Here is a 14826-nt window from a genome sequence, read left to right on the forward strand (position 1 = left end):
CGCGTCCGTTGCGCCGTTTTTTGTGATTTTCTGCGGACCCATTGATTTTCAATGGGTCTGTTGAAAACTCGGCTAATGCACCGTTTGCCATCCGCATCCATGGTTCCAGTCCGTCCAAAAAATTATAACCTGCCCTATTATTTTCGCGGAAAACGGTTCGCGGACCCATTCAAGGGGACCGCTAAAAAATGCGGAAACACACAAGATTGTCATCCGCGTCCGATTTTTTCCTATCATTTGCATGGCAAACCTATCTTAGACTTTTTTTTACATTCCTTTATGTCTGGTGGTCCTCCAAAAATAAAGGAAGACACACGGAAACAAAAGCAGAAACGGATCACGGAACAACAGAACCCCATTTTGTGGAACGGAACACAACATGGGTCGTGTGCATGAGGCCAAAGACAGTTGAATTCCCAGACGAGAGCAAAACGCCCTCCAAAACATGGAAACAAATTGCAGCCCCTATCAGACACCACATCAGAGGGAATGCCATGTCGTTTTACAATGTTATTGATAAAAACCTGAGCAAGAGTTTTGGCATTGGGCAAGCTAACTAACGGTACAAAGTGGGCCATCTTACTGAAGCAGTCTACTACCACCAAAATCACAGTTTTCCCAGAGGAACTCGGTAAATCGGTAATAAAGTTCATGGACAAATGCGTCCAAGGACGAGACGGGATGGACAAAGGAAAAAGGGATCCTGAACGTCGAGTGTGAGCCACCTTCGCACGTGCACAGGTCTCACAAGCTGCCACAACCCTCCACACCCTTGAGCAACCCTGGCCACCAGAATGTCCAGGAAATAAGATCTATGGTGGATTTGCTTCCAGGATGTCCCGCTAGGACCGTATCACGATGTTCCTTGAACACCTTGTATCGCAGTTCAGCAGGAACAAACAACTTGTCTGGAGGACAGGAATCAGGAGCCTCCTCCTGGGCCCCCAACACCTCCATCTCCAACTCGGCGTACAGAGCGGAAACCACCACCCCATCAGCCAAATTCGGATCCTCCGAATTACTTCCCCCAGGAAAACTTTGTGACATTTGTCTTGACGTTTTTAACCCCAGGGCGAAAGGTGACCACAAAATTGAACTTAGTAAAAAACAGTGACAACCTAGCCTGTCTAGGATTCAGGCGCTTAGCAGACTGCAGGTAAGCCAAATTCTTGTGGTCAGTATATACCGTAATAGGATGAGTAGCCCCTTCCAACCAGTGATGCCATTCTTCAAAGGCCAATTTAATGGCCAGTAATTCTCTATCTCCTACATCATAATTTCTTTTAGCGGCAGAGAGTTTTTGGAAGAAAAAAAGCACACGGATGCCATTTGCTAGGGGATGGACCCTGCGACAGAACTGCTCCGACACCCACTTCTGATGCATCAACCTCCACGACGAACAGTAGAGATACATCAGGTTGCATCAGAATGGGAGCAGACGCAAAACATTTATTAATAGCAGAAAAGGCCTGTAATGCCTCATCCGACCAGACAGAGAAGTTGGTGCCTTTTTTAGTCATATCTGTCAAAGGTTTTACAATGGTGGAATAATTCAGGATGAATTTTCTGTAGTAATTGGTAAAACCCAAAAATCGCATCAGAGCTTTCTGATTCTCAGGCCGGTCCCATTCCACTACTGCCCGGACCTTTTCGGGGTCCTTACGAAAACCAGAATCAGAAAGCAGGTATCCCAAAAACTGTAGCTCCTGGACAGCAAATACACATTTTTCCAACTTTGCATACAATTTATTCTCCCGAAAGATCGACAACACCTGTCTCACGTGATCCTGATGGGTCTCCAAATCGGGTGAGTAAATTAGTATGTCATCAAGATAAATAACAACAAACCTTCCCACTAAATGATGGAAAATATCATTGACAAATCGCTGAAAGACTGCTGGCGCATTAGTTAAACCAAAGGGCATGACAAGATTCTCGAAATGACCTTCGGGTGTTTTGAAGGCCGTTTTCCACTCATCTCCATCCTTTATTCTGATCAAATTATAGGCTCCTCTTAAATCCAACTTGGAGAACACCTTGGCTCCGACAATTTGATCAAATAGATCAGAAATCAAAGGAAGGGGATACGGATCACGGACTGTAATAAGATTCAATTCCCGGAAATCCAAACACGGTCTAAGTGATCCATCTTTCTTTTTTATGAAAAAAAAGCCAGCAGCCACAGGGGACTTGGATAGCCTAATATGTCCCTTTGCCAAACTCTCGGCAATATACTTCGGCATAGCCTCTCTTTCGGGTTGGGAAAGGTTGTATAGCTGAGATTTTGGCAGTTTAGCTCCAGGGATGAGATTGACCGGACAATCATATTCTCAATGGGGGGGCAGCTCCTGAGCTCCACCCTCTGAGAATACGTCTGCAAAATCAGAGAGAAACTGATAGAAGCACAGAGACAGTTGTCTGTACAAAATTCACTCCAGCTACTGATTTGTCTTGTTTGCCAGTCAATAGTAGGGTTATGCTTTATCAACGATTGTAAACCTAGAACCATCGGAGCAGGCAAGCCCCTCATAACAAAACAAGAAATGGGCTCAACATTTGAATCACCCACCCTTAACTGAATGTCATGAACGATATGAGTAAGACTCTTTTCTGAGAGAGAAGAGGAATCAATAGCAAACACTGGTATTACCTTTTCTAAAGTGCTAGTTCTAAAACCAAGATTTTGGAAGAACTGAAAATCAATAGGGTTTACCCCCGCACCACTGTCAACAAATACCTGAAAACCAAAATTTCCTGAGTCTAGCGCCACCATGGCAGGCAGGAGGAAACAGGTATTGCAGGGAGAATGCATATTTGCTTGCTCAGACTCCCCATTCACACTACCAAGAGTCAGGGAAGTCTTTTTTTTTCTATTTATGTGAATACCTCTGTAGTTTTTTATTACCGCTTTGACTTATCCTGCAAGCTCAAAATGTAAAGCAGAAGTAGTTATTCCTGCCAACGATTGCTAAAACCTGCTGGGATCAGAGACCAAAGCTGTATACTGCTTGGATACAAGTTATCTTTAGTAAAGAAACGTTTGAACTTCATCTAAAGGTCTGGACATCATTTACTCTGCAAAATTCCTCTATTACTCCTACTATCATTACACTCAAATTTATTGCAAGTGAGCCAGGAGCCAGGAGTCCAGCTGTACCCAGGTAGGAGACACCGTTGACACAATTATCACTATCCTACAGAGACATTAGATAGGAAAAATATAAGTGCAAATGAGCATATTTTTTACATCATTTTCAATACTTTTTCTATAGAGGGTGTCTGCAGTGACTTGTGACATCTGTGCAATACCTTCTGTGTGTCAGGGACAGAGATAGGAAAAAAATAAGTTAAATCTATTTTCCTTATTCCATACTTTTACGTACTTTTTCCATATACAGTGCTTGCTGTGAACTGTGACATCCGTGTCACATCTTGTGTGTCAAGTGTGCATATAACATTTACTATGAAGAAGGCGAGCATTAAGGGACGGGGAAGTGGCCGTGATGCTGATGGTTCACGCAGAGGCCGTGGCCCTTGGCGCGTTGAAACTGTCCTGCAGACATCATCAGCGTGGCAGCATGTATTGTTGGTGGGACCTCTCTCCCCTTCCCCGCTAGTGCCTGGGCACGCAAGTATCACTAAATATCATAGCACAAACCTAGCACCATTTCACGCTTGTTTGTATGTGGTTCCATTTTTATTTTATTTTTATTTATTTTTTATTTTTATTTTTTGGGCATTTGTTCTGCCACTTATACAAATAAGAGGTTGTTATCTGAATGGGTCTGGATTATATATCTGTTATCCAGCCATCTCCTTGGTTATAAGATGTTGTCAACTTGCCTATATATGCCTGCTTGCCATCATGTTTTGAGACATTAACACTGGTATTCCCTTGTCTACACATGGGGGTATTGACCACCTGATTATCAACCGGGGGTCATATCTATATATCCCCTTTTGTCTATATGGGATTCTACCAATATCTGTTGTTACTGAATTGGCTTGTGGTTCTATCTTATGGACATTGTTTTCGCTATTTGCACCACAGAATATACCAATAAGGGGTTGTTATTTGAAAAGGCTTGGATTGTATATTAGTTATCCAGCCATCTTTGTACCTCTTTGGTTGTAACATGTTGTTAATTTGCCTTTATATGCCTGCTTATCATCATTCCATGTCCTGATACATCAATATCGGCATTATCTTACATGCACATAGGGGTATTTACCACCTGACTGTTAACCGGGAGTCATATCTATATATCCCCTGAAGTGCATATGGGATTCTACCACTTAGTTTATCCAGATTTGGGAACCAAATAAACAATACTTAAGTTCTCAATTGTCTTTGATTGGCTGCATCTTAGTCCATTCATATTTCTCTTATGTTTGTTCTGACAACACTCTCATAGTAATCCCCTGATGAGGCTATCATCAATTAGGCGAAACGCGTTGGGTTTGTTCTCAGACCTCACGTGTGCTCACATGTTTGGTACTGTGTCTTTGTCTATATCACTTGGGATACATGCACTATTTTCTTGTTTTTTGTATGTTATTGTCTAGGAATTGGTTGCCTGCCATTGATCTATTGGCAGTACCCATGTTTAGGGTCTCCTAGGGTTTATAGGAGGCACGAGACAAGGGATCGCCCCTATCGGGGTGGCTATTCCGTTTGTAGTTAGGGCCATCTAGTATAGGGTGAAACTAGGGTCAGCTTCCTTTATTTCCATCATTGGTCTACCCGACCCACCCTATACTTCATTGCCCTTATGGGATAGCTATTTTCATTTTATTATCAATATTTTTTTCTTTTTTTGTGTATATATGGGGACAAGTTCTTATTGTAATATACTAATAAAAGCTATGTTTTAGATGGTGGATTTCAGTGACCCCTTGCATTACTATACCACTGTTAATATCTTACCTCAGACGGGTACACGTCTGCTCTGTGAATTTTCCGCATTGAAACTGTGCCTGCTGCCAGAGCACAAGAAAAATAATCATCCACAATACCTAGCTTCATGTCACAGTTTGCAGGGCGTCGCAGGACAAAACTCCTGCAGTCAGACCAGTGCGACCAGGTGGTCAGTTGGATTGCAGCAGATAATGCTTCCAGTCAGTTAAGCACCACCCTGTCTTCCACCAAGTCCAGTCTCAGTAGCCAAGAGTCTGGTCAACAGAATCCTCACCCTGATCCTCCTTCCTCGCACCATGGAGAGTATGGCCAAACAAGTGATCCCACACTCAGAAATTCCGAGGAGCTCTTTTCATCTCCATTACTTGATTTGGCTCTCTCGCCAGGCACGCTTGAAGAGGGACATGAGATCTTGTGCCCTGATTCCCAACCTCTTGAGCATCCACAGTCACGAGAACATGACGGTGGGGAACGGCAAAATGAGCGGGGGCGTGAACACTAGCAACCTCACCACCACCAGCATGATCTGCCACATGGCATCCAAGCACAGTAATAAGTGGGATGAACACCTGGGTCCATAATCTGCACCTGCACCTGGACCCTAGCAAGCACCATCAGCGACCACATCCACTTGCCTGTCCCAGCGCAGCGTCCAAATGTCATTACCCCAGGCATTTGAACGCAAGCGCAAATACCTAGCAACCCACCCACAGGCCATAGCACTAAATGCACTCCTTTCAAAATGACTGGCCCTAGAAATTTTGCCATTTACACTTGTGAACACTGAGGCCTTCCGCAGCCTGATGTCGGCAGCTGTCCTGCGGTACTCTGTCCCCAGCCGCCACTATTTTTCAAGGTGTGCCGTGCCCGCCTTACACCAACATGTGTCCTGAAATGTCACACGTGCCCTGACCAACGCAGTTACTGGGAAGGTCAACTTAACCACGGACACATGGACAAGTGCATTTGGCCTGGGACGTTACATTTCCCTGACGGCACACTGGGTGAACATTGTGGAGGCCGGGAGCGAGCCATACCCTGTGATGGCACAAGTGCTACCGACGCCGAGGATTGCGGGCCCTAATTCCATCAGGGTTTCCGTCAGCACCCACATTAGTGGCTCAAAACACCCACTTCTCCTCCTCCGCCTCCTCCTCCCCTTCCACCTCCGAATTATCCACGTTCAGCACCAGTCAGCCATCAGCCGGTAGCTGGAAGCAGTGTAGCACTGCAGTGGGAAAGCGCCAACAGGCCGTGCTGAAGCTGATATGCTTAGGGGACAAACAGCACACCGCCACAGAGCTGTTGCAGGGGATAAGAGACCAGACTGAGCTGTGGCTCTCGCCACTCAGCCTACAACCAGGCATGGTTGTGTGTGATAATGGCCGAAACTTGGTGGCGGCTTTGGAGCTCGGCAAGCTCATACACATCCCATGCCTAGCCAACGTCTTAAACTTAGTGGTTCAGCGGTTTTTCAAAGCCGTGTGTGCACATTTCTGCAACGCTGCAGCAGCGCTTTAACTTGCCAGCTCACTGGCTGTTATGCGATGTGACCACGTGCTGGAACTCCACGTTCAACATGTCGGCCAGGCTTTGTGAGCAGTAGTGGAATACCAGCTGCAACATGGTCGTCGCCTTTCCAGTTAGCTGCTGCTAATCAGAAGCGAGGAGTGGGCATGGATGTCTGACCTCTGTAAGGTTTTAAGAAACAACACACATGGTGAGCGTCAATAACGATATTATCAGCGTAACCATCCCACTTCTGTGTCTACTCAAACGCTCTCTGCTCACAATTAAGGACGTTGCTTTGCATGTGGAAGAGGTGGAAATGGGGGAAGAAGACATTACACAGAATGATAGCCAGACCACCCTCCGTCCGTCTTCTCAGCGTGAAATGGATGATGAAGAGGAGGAGGAGCAGGAGACGGTTGCCTCCGCTACAGAGGGTAGTACCAATGGAAGTTTATTTCCATCTGTTCATCGTGGGTGGGCAGAAGAGGAGGAAGAGGATGAGAAGATGAACAGTCATCCTCCTGATGACGACAGCAAAGTCTTGCCTGTTGGTACTCTGGCACACATGCTGACTTCATGTTAGGCTGCCTTTCAGGCGACCCGTGCATTATATGTATTTTAGACAACACAGATTACTGGGTGTTCATCCTTTTCGACTCCCGCTACAAAGGGAACTTCTCATCTCTCATTCCTCAGGTGGAGAGGACGAGAAAAACGGTGCAATACCAGAAGGTCCTTGTTGAAAAATTGCTCCAAAAATTTCCATCTGACATCGCTGGCGGCAGAGACCATACTTCCTTGGGCAAACGAGGAGGGGAGACAAGGCAGTTCCAACAGAGGCAGGACAACACTCTCCAAGGCCTGTGACAGTTTCATGACACCCCGCCAGCACCCTCACCCTGATGCGCGGCCTAGTGTCACAACGAGGGAAAAGTGGTGATCGTAAAGGAGTACGGTACCTAGCAGACCGTGTCAGCGTCCTCAGTGATCCCTCAGTGCCTTACAACTACTGGGTGTCCAAGCTGGACATGTGGCACAAACTGGCGCTCTACGCCTTGGAGGTGCTGGCCTGCCCTGCCCTGCCCTGCCACCAGCTTTTTGTCTGAGCGGGTATTTAGTGCTGCTGGTGGCATTATAACAGATAATTGTATCCGCCTGTCAAATGAAAATACTGACAGGTTGACTCTTATAAAAATGAACAAGGCCTGGATTGCCCCAGACTTCTCAACTCCACCCGAGGAAAGCAGGTGAACAAAGGCACTTTAAATGTGTTGTTTAATGTTCTCAATACACTGTATTCCCATGCACCCCTTCCACCACAAAAAAGGGTATATGGTTAGATCTTTCTTTTCTCATCCTCCTCCTCCTCTCCCATCATATCAACATGCTTATTCGTCGCATATAATGCCCTTGCATATATTCACTCGCATATAATGTTTTACAGGGTCAGCCCAACTGCAGGCCCTCGTATATAATGTTTTACAGAATCAGCTCACCGGCAGGCCCTCGCATATAATGTTTTACAGGGTCAACAGGCCCTTGCATATAATGTTTTACAGGGTCAGCTCAGCTGCAGGCCCTCTCATAAAATATTTTACAGGGTCAGCTCACCTGCAGGCCCTCGCATATAATGTTTTAGAGGGTCAGCTCAATTGCAGGCCCTCACATATAATGTTTTACAGGGTCAGCTCATCTGCAGGCCTTTGCATATAATGTTTTACAGGGTCAGCTCACCTGCAGGCCCTTGCATATAATGTTTTACAGGGTCAGCTCAACATCAGGCCCTTGCATAAAATGTTTCCATGACTGGGATGAACAGGTTGTCTCTCCCCTGCTCCTAAGTGAGGGATTACCAGGGCGACTTAGGGTTTCTAGGTATCCTGAGTATGAGTCATCCTACCATCGGGGTCCACTCATACAGTGAGGAGTCAGGGAGAGGATTAGGGACGCGGTAGGAGGTGACCTGCTCCCTTATTACTCCTTTTGGCCAGGCTGATCCCCTTTTTCCCTTTGACACCACACGGTGAGGGGTTTCCCCCACTCCCTGCCGTGACACCTGCAGTCCCTTGCATATAATGTTTTACAGGGTCAGCTCACCTGCAGGCCCTCACCTACAATCTTTTATATGGTCAGCTCACCTTCTGATGACAACAGCAAAGTTTTGCTTGTTGGTACTCTGATGCATTATACGCATTTTAGACAACACGGATTACTGGTTGTTCACTCTCGACCCCTGCTACAAAGAGAACTTCTCATCTCTCATTCCTCAGGTGGAGAGGACGAGAAAAACGGTGTAATACCAGAAGGTCCTTGTTGAAAAATTGCTCCAAAGTTGATAGGACAGACATCCAAATGTATTGTCGCCATCACTTGGACGTGCAATCGCCTAGAAGTTATCTAGAGTCAACAAAGCGGCAGCAGGCCCTCACCTACAAGTCCAGTCTCAGTAGCCAAGAGTCACTACAGAAATGTGGCTGGGGGCTAGTTATCTGGCAGGTCGGGCAAGACTTACAAAACTCTTCCACTTCTTTGAATATGCTGGGACAGTAAAACCGCTGTAGAATACGATCCTGAGTTTTCTGCAGCCCCAGGTGACAAAATTGCTTCAGAGTCCTGAGATTAAATGGGGCGGCTACCACGCTCAAAAAATCTCAGATGAAGCAGACGCCCCTGTCAGCTGCGCCCGCCGATCCATGGGTAGAGGAGTGGTCCCGTGCTGGCAGCGGTCCAGCACTGGAACCGACTACCCTACCACAACCACGGCTGCCGGCATGCCCACGTCCACTCATGATCGATTCTACAAACACTGTGTTTTTAAACACCCAAAAAATATAGAAAAAAAATGAAGAGGGAATTTGGGCTAACTTTTTTGGGTTTGGGGAAATGGGGCAAAAATGAAATAAAATACACACGAAACCCAATGACACTAAAACACCAAGCAAAATACTTTTTTTTCATTTTTTTCTTCAGACGAAGGACGATGACAATAATCCCTCCCTAGCACTCGAAACCCTAAGACAATGACACTAAAACACCAAGCAAAAGACAGTTTATTTTTTATTTTTTCACAGATAAACGACGATGACAATAATCCCTTCTTAGCACGCGAAACCCTAAGACAATGACACTAAAACACCAAGCAAATTATTATAATTTTTTTCACAGACGAACGACGATGATAATAATCCCTCCCTAGCCCACAAAATCCTAAGAAAATAACACTAAAACACCAAGCAAAAGACTTTTTTTTTTTTTTTCAGACGAACGACGATGACAATAATCCCTCCCTAGCACACGAAACCCTAAGACAATGACACTAAAACACCAAGCAAAAGATTATTATTATTTTTTTACCATCTCCCCCTAACTAACTATCTGTATTATATAATATATATGAGCTATTTAATGTAATGTATGATGACACAGCAAAGCACAACACTCCTTTGGCGAGGTTCTTATATAGTAAGGGGTAGGCACCTTTCCTATTGGTTGCTAGGGATGTTGCTGAGCTATGACAAAGATACTGTAGCCTTTTCATTGGCCCACAAGCTAGAAGCAGGGAGGGATTGTGTGTGCTGGTGAAAAAAAATAGAATATTCGCGATTACGAATATATAGCGCTATATTCTAAATATTTGCGAATTCTCAAAGTGCCGGTATTTGCAATAAAAATTTGCAATACGAATATTCGCGCTCAATACTATTGAAAACCCCTTTATGCCTAATTATATATAATGCTAAAAACTGTGATGGAATTGATGTTCTTGAAGTTTCATTGTATAACTAAGATGACAATAATAATCTTTTATTCTTCTTTTTTTAATCGAGCAGAACAACAGAAATATATATATAGCAATGGTGTGAACCCACCATAAAGTTGCCTAATTCTTTTTAGATGCATTGGGAAAAATATTAAACTCTGTTACAAAAATGCACGCACCCTTTTAATATAATCCTTAAATAGAATATTTTTTTTTTTTTTTTTACACCTCAGTTTTCCTGCCGCTTTGTGTGGAATGTTTCTGGTTGTTGGCCAGTAGGTATTGAATTAGTAGTGACTAATGAGGAACTATTTGGCTTCTTATGTTATTTTTTGTGATCAAAATGAGAGCTGAATTGGTTGTAACATGGCCGGTGATCTGCCCCAGGCATGGACTTCTTCATCTGATGAAACTGTCAACACCTCCTTGGACCTTGTCCACTGACCCCGTCCTCCTGAGGAATGGTTTAGCTCCTATCTGGAATGGTCCCATTGGATTGATGCATCTGTTCACCCCTCTCTTGACCTGTTCATTTACTTCTCTGTTTACTTGACATCTGCAAAACTAATCTACAGGCAACCTGAACTTCCTCCCGAAGTGTTACCTACATACAGTACTGCTACTAATTATATTACTCTGACTATTTCATGAGGATTTTCACCCGGCTGATTTGTGCTCTGCTACACAATGTGGGATCTATTTTACTGCTGTCTGGATAAGCATTTATAGTCTGTATATCCTCTGTTATTTATTGTAATATCACTATCATCAAATTCACAATGCAAATCCATGGGGACAATGAATGCATTTTAGGCTAAACCATTGCTTTTCGGGCTATTTATCTGCAGTGGCAGTCAACCAGACCTGGAGCTGCTCTTTCTTAGCAGGTCTTTGTCTAAGCAGAGGACTCCTTTTCCAATACGGAATTTATATTCTCTTCTAGCAGGACATGTGAATGGGGTTGTTTTCTTTAGTCAACCACCCTTTTAGCATATGTGCTTCTTTTAATGCATTTTAATTTGAGCAATATTGGTGAGTGGTTGGTGATACAGCAAAGTTACATAATTAGTACAGTGCTTGGAGCTCCATGATTCCTGCTCCCATTCATAGATGGACATGATAAAATTTTGGTTGCCTTCAGGCACCAGTAGGGGGAGTTATTTTTAAATACGAATTCATACAGCTACAATTTAACTCAATGTTAAATCTGTCTTTAAAATACCCCCTAGTTGCAAAAGCAAGCCTGCAAAATGTTATCCATTAACTTTATGACTGTGTGATGAGTTGAATTAGATTTGGAGTCCTGCATCTTGTATCTCCTTAATAAACAGTTATTTATTAACCTAGTCTAATATTCAACCTCTTCCCACCCTTTACCCTATATATGGTGCCAGTGGGAAATCGTTGGTGTCAGTTGCCGTACATGCAGGCGTGATGATAACGTTGGCTCAGGAGCTAACCTCACAATCAGCAGCAAATTTAGCATACAGCTGACACACTGCTGCAACTGCCAGGATCAGATATAACTCTGATCTGGACCTTAGTGACTGTGTCTAAATAGTTAGTTAGATAGGGGCTCCCTCTGTCACACCATTGCACCATCCGATCCATGTGATGCAATCTCAATTTGCTGATGGGTCTGTACTGGCATCTGGGTGCCTCTAGGTATGCCATATTTGCAATACTAGTAAGCCCTGCCAGAGCGAAGAAATATTAGGATGCCTGTGAGAATTATACAGATAGGCATAATGCACTGTAATACAGATGCGTTGTTGTGTATTATTTTAGCAATCAGTTCTCAAAACCAAGACAGTTGGCTTGGATGTGTATGTCAAGCATTTTTATAATGTATATAATATGTACCTCAATAATCGTATTCAAGACACAGACAAATACATAAAAACACTTAAAAAATGTACAATTCTTCTAACAACCACTTGGGGCCACCAACATGATAAATGTTGCCCCCCACTCATCATGTCCTCTATTTGGAGAAACAATAAATAGCCAGCCTACTGTCAATGAAAATGAGCAATGCAATATACAAGCTGCAGAGTCAAAGTACAAGTAAACACCCTATATGTGCGAGTAAGAAAACCCTCTTTTCACAAATGAAATGAACTTAGATAAAAGGATTCAGTCTTAACACATTTGACCCAAAGTGCCCCAATTACCCTGAAAAGTCATGTATGACACTCTGAGGTCTCCTAGGACTGTATCCAACCCCATCCAAGTTCTTTAGCATCAAGAGAGCATTAGTAATGTCAAAGTGACATATATGGCTATAGGTGAATGGGTCGAAGCCGGAAGTAACAAACAGTCTGTTTTATTTATTTATTTATTTATTTAATGCATTTTATATAATAACACACTGATCTTTCAGATTTTTGTTTTACATTTAGGCTAGTTTCACACTTGCGGCAGGATGGATCCGACAGGCTGTTCACCATGTCGGATCCGTCCTGCGGCTATTTCGCCGTGCCCACGGACCGCTGCTCCGTCCCCATTGACTATAATGGGGACGGGGGCGGAGCTCCGGCGCAGCACGGCGCTGCACGGAGAAAGGCCGCCGGACTAAAATTACTGCATATCAGGCTTTTTAGACCGGCGGCTTTCTCCGTGCACCGCCGTGCTGCGCCGAAGCTCCGCCCCCGTCCCCATTATAGTCAATGGGGACGGAGCAGCGGTCCGTGGGCACGGCGAAATAGCCGCAGGACGGATCCGACATGGTGAACAGCCTGTCGGATCCGTCCTGCCGCAAGTGTGAAAGTACCCTAACAATTCAAAAAATATTCATTTTTGGTGACAGATGCCTTCTTGTTTTCTGATCTTTAAAATGTCTGCCTACATTTTGAGCGATTCATGCGGGACGAAACTCAAAAGCTTCAGATTCACAGAAATCTGAATCCTTTGGGAAATTCAATTTGTGCCAAATCAATTCACTCAGCTCTTATAGATCTGATAATGTGGCAATGCAAAAGTAGTAAAACATGAAAAAACGACATAAATCTGGTGTTACGCAATCGTACTGACGCAGCGAATTAAAGTAGCATATTTTTTATGACGCATGTTGATCGGATCAAAATCGAAGGATGAATAAAAAGTTATGGCTAGAGTTGAGCGAACACCTGGATGTTCGGGTTCGAGAAGTTCGGCCGAACTTCCAGAAAATGTTCGAGTTCGGGACCCGAACTTCGTCCCGAATCCGAACCCCATTGAAGTCAATGGGGACCCGAACTTTTCGGCACTAAAAAGGCTGTAAAACAGCCCAGGAAAGATCTAGAGGGCTGCAAAAGGCAGCAACAAGTAGGTAAATCCCCTGCAAACAAATGTGGATAGGGAAATGAATAAAAATAAAAATAAAATAAATAAAAATTAACCAATATCAATTGGAGAGAGGTCCCATAGCAGAGAATCTGGCTTCCCGTCACCCACCACTGTAACAGTCCATTGTCATATATTTAGGCCCAGGCACCCAGGCAGAGGAGAGAGATCCCGTAACAGAGAATCTGGCTTCATGTCAGCAGAGAATCAGTCTGCATGTCATAGCAGAGAATCAGGCTTTACGTCACCCAACACTGGAACAGTCCATTGTCATATATTTAGGGCCAGGCACCCAGGCAGAGGAGAGAGGTCCCGTAACAGAGAATCTGGCTTCATGTCAGCAGAGAATAAGTTTGCATGTCATAGCAGAGAATCAGGCTTCACGTCAGCCACCACTGTAACAGTCCATTGTCATATATTTAGGCCCAGGCACCCAGGCAGAGTAGAGAGGTCCCGTAACAGAGACTCTGGCTTCATGTCAGCAGAAAATCAGTTTGCATGTCATAGCAGAGAATCAGGCTTCACGTCAGCCACCACTGTAACAGTCCATTGTCATATATTTAGGCCCAGGCACCCAGGCAGAGGAGAGAGGTCCCGTAACTGAGAATCTGGCTTCATGTCAGCAGAGAATCAGTCTGCATGTCATAGCAGAGAATCAGGCTTCACGTCACCCAACATTGGAACAGTCCATTGTCATATATTTAGGCCCAGGCACCCAGGCAGAGGAGAGAGGTCCCATAACAGAGAATCTGGCTTCATGTCAGCAGAAAATCAGTCTGCATGTCATAGCAGAGAATCAGGCTTCACGTCAGCCACCACTGTAACAGTCCATTGTCATATATTTAGGCCCAGGCACCCAGGCAGAGGAGAGAGGTCCCGTAACAGAGAATCTGTCTTCATGTCAGCAGAGAATCAGTCTGCATGTCATAGCAGAGAATCAGGCTTCACGTCACCCAACATTGGAACAGTCCATTGGCATATATTTAGGCCCTGGCACCCAGACAGAGGAGAGGTTCATTCAACTTTGGGTTGCCTCGCAATATAATGGTAAAATGAAAATAAAAATAGGATTGAATGAGGAAGTGCCCTGGAGTACAATAATATATGGTTAAGGGGAGGTAGTTAATGTCTAATCTGCACAAGGGATGGACAGGTCCTATGGGATTCATGCCTGGTTCATTTTTATGAACGTCAGCTTGTCCACATTGGCTGTAGACAGGCGGCTGCGTTTGTCTGTAATGACGCCCCCTGCCGTGCTGAATACACGTTCAGACAAAACGCTGGCCGCCGGGCAGGCCAGCACCTCCAAGGC

This window comes from Bufo gargarizans, chromosome 4, assembly GCF_014858855.1.
Source record: "Bufo gargarizans isolate SCDJY-AF-19 chromosome 4, ASM1485885v1, whole genome shotgun sequence".
Classification (NCBI taxonomy): domain Eukaryota; kingdom Metazoa; phylum Chordata; class Amphibia; order Anura; family Bufonidae; genus Bufo; species Bufo gargarizans.